General features: G+C 37.8%; 1 protein-coding gene across 1 annotated transcript in view; it reads right to left on the reverse strand.

The window, feature by feature from the left end:
* The window catches only part of DMD (dystrophin), a 2,039,083-nt gene that overhangs the window by 1,250,297 nt on the left and 782,786 nt on the right, over positions 1-6,000 (reverse strand). The window lies entirely within an intron of this gene.

Here is a 6,000-nt window from a genome sequence, read left to right on the forward strand (position 1 = left end):
GAAAGAGACAGAGTATGAGTGGGGGAGGGGCAGAGAGAGAGGGAGAAACAGAATAGCAAACATTTTATTATTATTTTTTTTTGAATGTTTATTTTTGAGACAGAGAGAGACAGAGTATGAGCAGGGGAGGGGCAGAGAGAGAGGGAGACACAGAATCTGAAGCAGGCTCCAGGCTCTGAGCTGTCAGCACAGAGCCCGACACGGGGCCCGAACCCACAAACCGTAAGCTCATGACCTGAGCCAAAGTAAAAGCAGGTTTCTGTGTTTGTTAAATTTTGCTTAAGCTTTTCAAATATAAAAGGTCGACCATAAATCTCTGGAAGAGAAAAACAACATGCAAATTTTCCTAAGTAAATTTGAGAACCTTTTAAAACCCAAAACTTGAATACTCGTGGAGTGATCATTCCTTACAATACATCTGAGAAATAATGCTGGTCATAGTTATAATAATGGCAATGGCAATAGAACAGTCCGTTATAAATATACATTTTCAAGCAATTATGGCTACTTTTCAAATTAGGGACGTGAAGAAACAAAACTTTGGGGGAAATCTGAAATACTACATAGAAATTTGGGGAAGTATAGTGGCTATATGTCTTTGCCTGATAGAAAACTAATTATCAAAGTAAAGGAAGGAGATCTGAGCTAAAGTCCCAGCTTCAGTGAAAATGCTTTAGAAATGACATCCATTAAATGTATTTGCCTATGAACAACTGAAACATTATAATATTACTATGTAAAATCTTATAGTGGACACAAGGATGATCAAGAATAAATATCCACCATTTAAGTCAATTCCAGGTTACTTCACAAAATTCCTCACATTTAATCCTTTACTATGCATGAAAACAATGGATTAAAAAAGTTGAGGGGTGCTTGGGTGGCTCAGTCAGTTGAACATCAAACTCTTGATTTTGGCTCAGGTCATGATCTCATCGTTCCTTTGAGCCCCTCATTGGGCTCTGTGCTGACAGCATGGGAGCCTGCTGGGGATTCTCTGTTTCCCTGTGTGTCACTACCCCGCTCCGTCTGTCTGCCTGTCTGTCTGTCCGTCTGTCTGTCCGTCTGTTTCTCTGTCTCTATCAATAAATAAACTTGAAAAGAAAGTTGACAGTAAACTGAACTTGTTTTTTTTTTTTAATATGCTATTTGCAATATTGTCTATTAAACAGTCTCTTTTAAAATCAACTTTATTGGGGTGCCAGGGTGGCTCAGTTGGATAAGTGTACAACTCTTGATTTTGACTCAGGTAATGATCTCACAGTTCATGATTGCAAGCACTGTGTCCATGAGTTTGAGCCCTGCACGGAGCCCTGGACACGCAGAGCCTGCTTGGGATTCTCCCTCCCTCCCTCTCTCTCTCTGCCCCCCCCCCCGCTCTCTCTCTCAAAATAAATACACTTTAAAAAAAAATTTTTTTAACGTTTATTTATTTTTGAGACAGAGAGAGACAGAGCATGAACAGGGGAGGGGCAGAGAGAGAGGGAGACACAGAATCTGAAACAGGCTCCAGGCTCTGAGCCATCAGCCCAGAGCCCGACGCGGGGCTCAAACTCACGGACCGCGAGATCGTGACCTGGCTGAAATCGGACGCTTAACCGACTGCGCCACCCAGGCGCCCCTAAATTTACAGTTTTGAAACCACTGCCACCATTTGATTTATAGAACATTTCTATAGCTCCCTCAAATGATCCCATGTGTCCATTTTCAACAACTCATTATCCCCATCCCCATCCCCAGCTTCAATCAATCATGTAGCCTGTTCAAATATTCCCTTAGACCTAAATATTTGACTTATCTACCTCATTAAAATATTGTAATCATAAAATAACACAATGCAGATGCTTTGAAAACAGTCGTCATTCACATGGTACAGTCCTTTAAAGGACTGGACTAGTACCTGGAAAGGCTGGGCTATGTACTTTCCGCTAATCGTTCCTTCTCACGTGAAAAATGGTATTCAGCACTACTTAAAATATTTTCAAACTGTTCCAAAGTTCCAAACCTTGGCAGAATTATAAAACACTGTGACAAGATGTTATGAGGATACCTACTAAGTCCCATTTTAAAAATGGTTCTTGAGGATTATAGTAAACATGTCTGGTCACCAATTCTTTGATTTTCATCTTTCTTTTCTGCTATCTTACGGCAAGATGGCAAAATCCATTTTAGGCTTGTCTCCTTTTTAAAAAAAAAAAAAAACAGTTCTTGGCACATTTATCTGGCACATATTTAGTGACTAAATGTGGTACAACTTTCAGGAATTGAATAAATTCACCAAATATTTATTGAGGACCTGCTAGGTAGTCCTGATCTCTTATAAGCTGACCTTTGGTAGGTAGTGAATTGAGGTTGACAGGGAAAACAAGGAAACTAATTAAAAAATAAACAAGGAGTTTCAGACGGTCATAAATGCCACAAAGAAATTAAAACATTGGGTGTGTACACAAAGCCAAGTGTTATCTTGGTGTGCATTTCAGGTTTATAACTTCTCTGTAGGTTAGTTTTGGAATAAATATCTATTTGTATAAGAAAAAAAAAGAAAAAAATGGCTGAATCTAAATTGCCTTAAAATATTCTGAGTACTGCAAGAATCTCCACTGCGACCATAGCCAGATGCAGCTCCCTTCACCTTTGTGTTTAGAATGTGTAGATTTTCACAACAGGATGCTGTAATTTAACTGCAGACTTAAGATGTATACTTTTGAGTTTATAATATGAAAGATGTCCATTTCTTTACCACTATACATCCTGTGAGGACATGATACCATGTAATTTTTCCAAATATAGTCAATGATGGGTAGCACATTTCTTTTATTTATTTATGTATGTATGTATGTATGTATTTATTTATTTATTTTAGCTGCCTTTTTTTTTTTTGAGAGAGAGAGAGAGAGAGAGAGAGAGAGAGAGAAAGAGAGGCAGGCAGACAGAGCATGGTTAGGGGAGGGGCAGAGAGACAGGGAGACAGAATCTGAAGCAGGCTCCAGGCTCTGGTCTGTCAGCACAGAGCCCGATGCGGGGCTCAAACTCACAAACTGTGAGATCATGACCTGAGCTGAAGTTGGAGGCTCAACTGACTATGCTACCTAGGCGCCCCAAAGGTAGCAAATTTCTAATCTGGTGCACCCTCTGCAACTCTTGCTTGCAATTATTTCCCACACTGTTAAATGTATCAAAATAATAACAGTCATTCTAAATGGGGGAATCATCAGGTCTATACAGTAACACGCATAGGGAGCAGTGCAATGTTAGAGCACATTCGAAATTAATTGTGTTGTGTGTGTCATCATATTTCTACTGCTTGGTGAAAAGAAACTGTTTCTGCTATGCCCATGTGGGGTTTACCATTGGAACCCAAATGTCTGTAATACATCTGCATATTCTTCTTCTATGGTTAAATTCCTTCATCATCACATAAATCTGGAATGAATTCTGCTGTGAGGATTTAGACGGTCTAATCCATAAATCAGGGAAGTAGGCTGCAGAGTTAAACTGCTGTGAGTGGTTTGGCACTCAAATGTGCTTATTTACATTGTAAAAGTCTTTTTTATTCTAGAATGAAATCATAAGCTTAATCTGATAGACCAAAATCCGTACTTAGATCTTTATTTTTTAAGCCATTGATTTTGATAGTTTGGGATGCTTACATTTAAATATGGTCAAACGTATTTAAACTGAGTTATAAGATTTAGTTTCAGTAAACACAGGAAGACCTCACTTAGGAATTCTTTTGATGTGCACCTAATGCAGTCAGCTTAAATTCGCAGCTTTCTTTTTTTTTTCCTTTTGACATATTCTTTTGGGTTTTTTTTTTTTTTGATATTGAATTTACTGTCAAATTGATTTCCATACAACACCCAGTGCTCAAAAGAAGATCCTTCTTTTCTATGTGTCGATGCTAAGATTTAGCCACATTGCTGATGGGATAGAAAAAGAGATGGAATGAAGAAATCTGGTCTATAGTGAACCTGGAATACTCAAAAGTCCTATCATGACAAGTGAAATACAGGAACACTTTTCTATGGTGATTATGAGGTCCTCTCCTTTGATGATAACTTGCTTCCTCAACTGCTTTAAATTTTTGTCTCTCTACTCATGCACCTAAGTACACTATGTGGGAGATGATGTTGTAAAAGATAGGATGAGGAATCTGCAGGATTCCTGCAGGATGTAGTTGAGCTACTGCCAACACTGTTAAGCAGCCCCACTGCTTCTTGTGGTAATCTTAGTGATACCGTAATATTCTCTCTCAAGTGCACATCATCAACACTCAATGATATAGAGCATTTCAACAGCTACCAATGGTGGATTTTTCGCAGGTACTGCAGAATCAAGATAATGAAATTACTGGAATAGGAAAGAAAAAAAATGCTGACTGAAAGGTCTTCGTAATTTTACAAATTACAGATATTAAAGTGGTTATTTAGACAGGACTATCATGGCTCCTACAATAATTTAGAGGCACATCCGAGCTAATTGGCACATTAACATACGCAGAATTAGGGGGAGCGGATAAGAAAGCAAGAAAACCAAGTCAAATTCATTTTCAAACATCCTTGTTGAAAATTCTGTTTGTCTGAATTAATTCATTTCTGCAGGAATTCTCAGCTGTGTTTTCTACTTTCATCCAATTACCATAAGAGTAAGGGCACAATCAAAATTGAAGAAAGTCACCCCAACTCCCTCCCATTGAAATCCTGACAAGGCCATACATGTGAACGACAAGGAGTGAGTACTCAGACATGTGATGTGAAGAAAAGACTGTGGGGCAACTCAGCCATTACCAAGAATGAACTCTCCAAAGCTGTTCTCAACCTTTGCTACATGTGAAAATACCCTGGAGAATTTCCAATAATTCTCATGACTGAGTCTACACAGAAATTCTGACATGATTGGCCGAGGGCACCCCCTGGGAACTTCGATTTTTCTTCCAGATCTTAGGTGCTAAAACTAAACGTCCATGTTTTGGTAAGTTCTGCAGGAAAATTAAGGAGTAAATAACTATATTCGTGGTATGTGTTTCTTTGCAGTTAGATAATTTAATGATTTTATTCTGCAAAATTACAATGCTGTTTTGAGGAAATTCTCCGTGATTTTTATATTTTAATCATACTATTTTTGAAATAGTTCTTTAAGTTTCTGATTTATGTATCTAGAAGATAAACTTGTGTATCTAGAAGAACTCTCCCCATTTGCTTTATTCTATTTGAATCAATAAGATGTCACCTTAATTTTGTACTTGAATAAAGATCTCTCTTTAAATGGCCTGGCATTGGGGCTTTGATGCTGTGGTCAAACTATTCAAGATTTTGGTGTGTTTATGTGTGATTGTCTGAAAAGAAATGCTCAGGTCACTGTAAGCTCTGATATCCTTGCAGTATGTAGTCTTATTGTCTAAATGGTTAAGCTTTACTCATGTGAGCTCATGCCAGTAAATACAACAGTATATATTTTTAATCAGATTTAGAATCAGAAGGCTCAATTCTATAATCATGACAGATAACTGATCAATTAACACGCTGAGGCAGGGCGGGGGGCTCATTTCTGCCTTATAGTTACAAATGCAAATGGAATCCAAGGACCTATTCTGGTCTATATCTACTTTTATAAATAGTAAGACTATATATGAAGAGTTAGAAAGTATACACATTGCATGGATGTCCTTAATACCAGGAATTTGTTACACCTGAGAATCTTAATCTTAAGAGGCAGAAAAAGAAGGCTTGAAGAACAGATTTAAATTTGATAGCAAAACTATCACTGCACCACACGGTGGAGTCAGACATCCACAAATCTAAGTGGCCAGTGTGTGACAGGAAATCAGAGCACATTATTTAAGATGACTAAATACGGTAATGCTATTCCTTTTGTCTGGCTTCTCAGTGATATACTAAAACAAGTACTGATTCCTGAAACGGGAAAGCTAAGTCCACTGAATCTTTTATTATTTTTTTTTAATTTTTCAATGTTTATTTATTTTTGAGAGAGAGAGAGAGA

This window comes from Herpailurus yagouaroundi, unplaced genomic scaffold, assembly GCF_014898765.1.
Source record: "Herpailurus yagouaroundi ecotype Mexico unplaced genomic scaffold, PumYag 67793, whole genome shotgun sequence".
NCBI classification, from domain to species: Eukaryota; Metazoa; Chordata; class Mammalia; order Carnivora; family Felidae; genus Herpailurus; species Herpailurus yagouaroundi.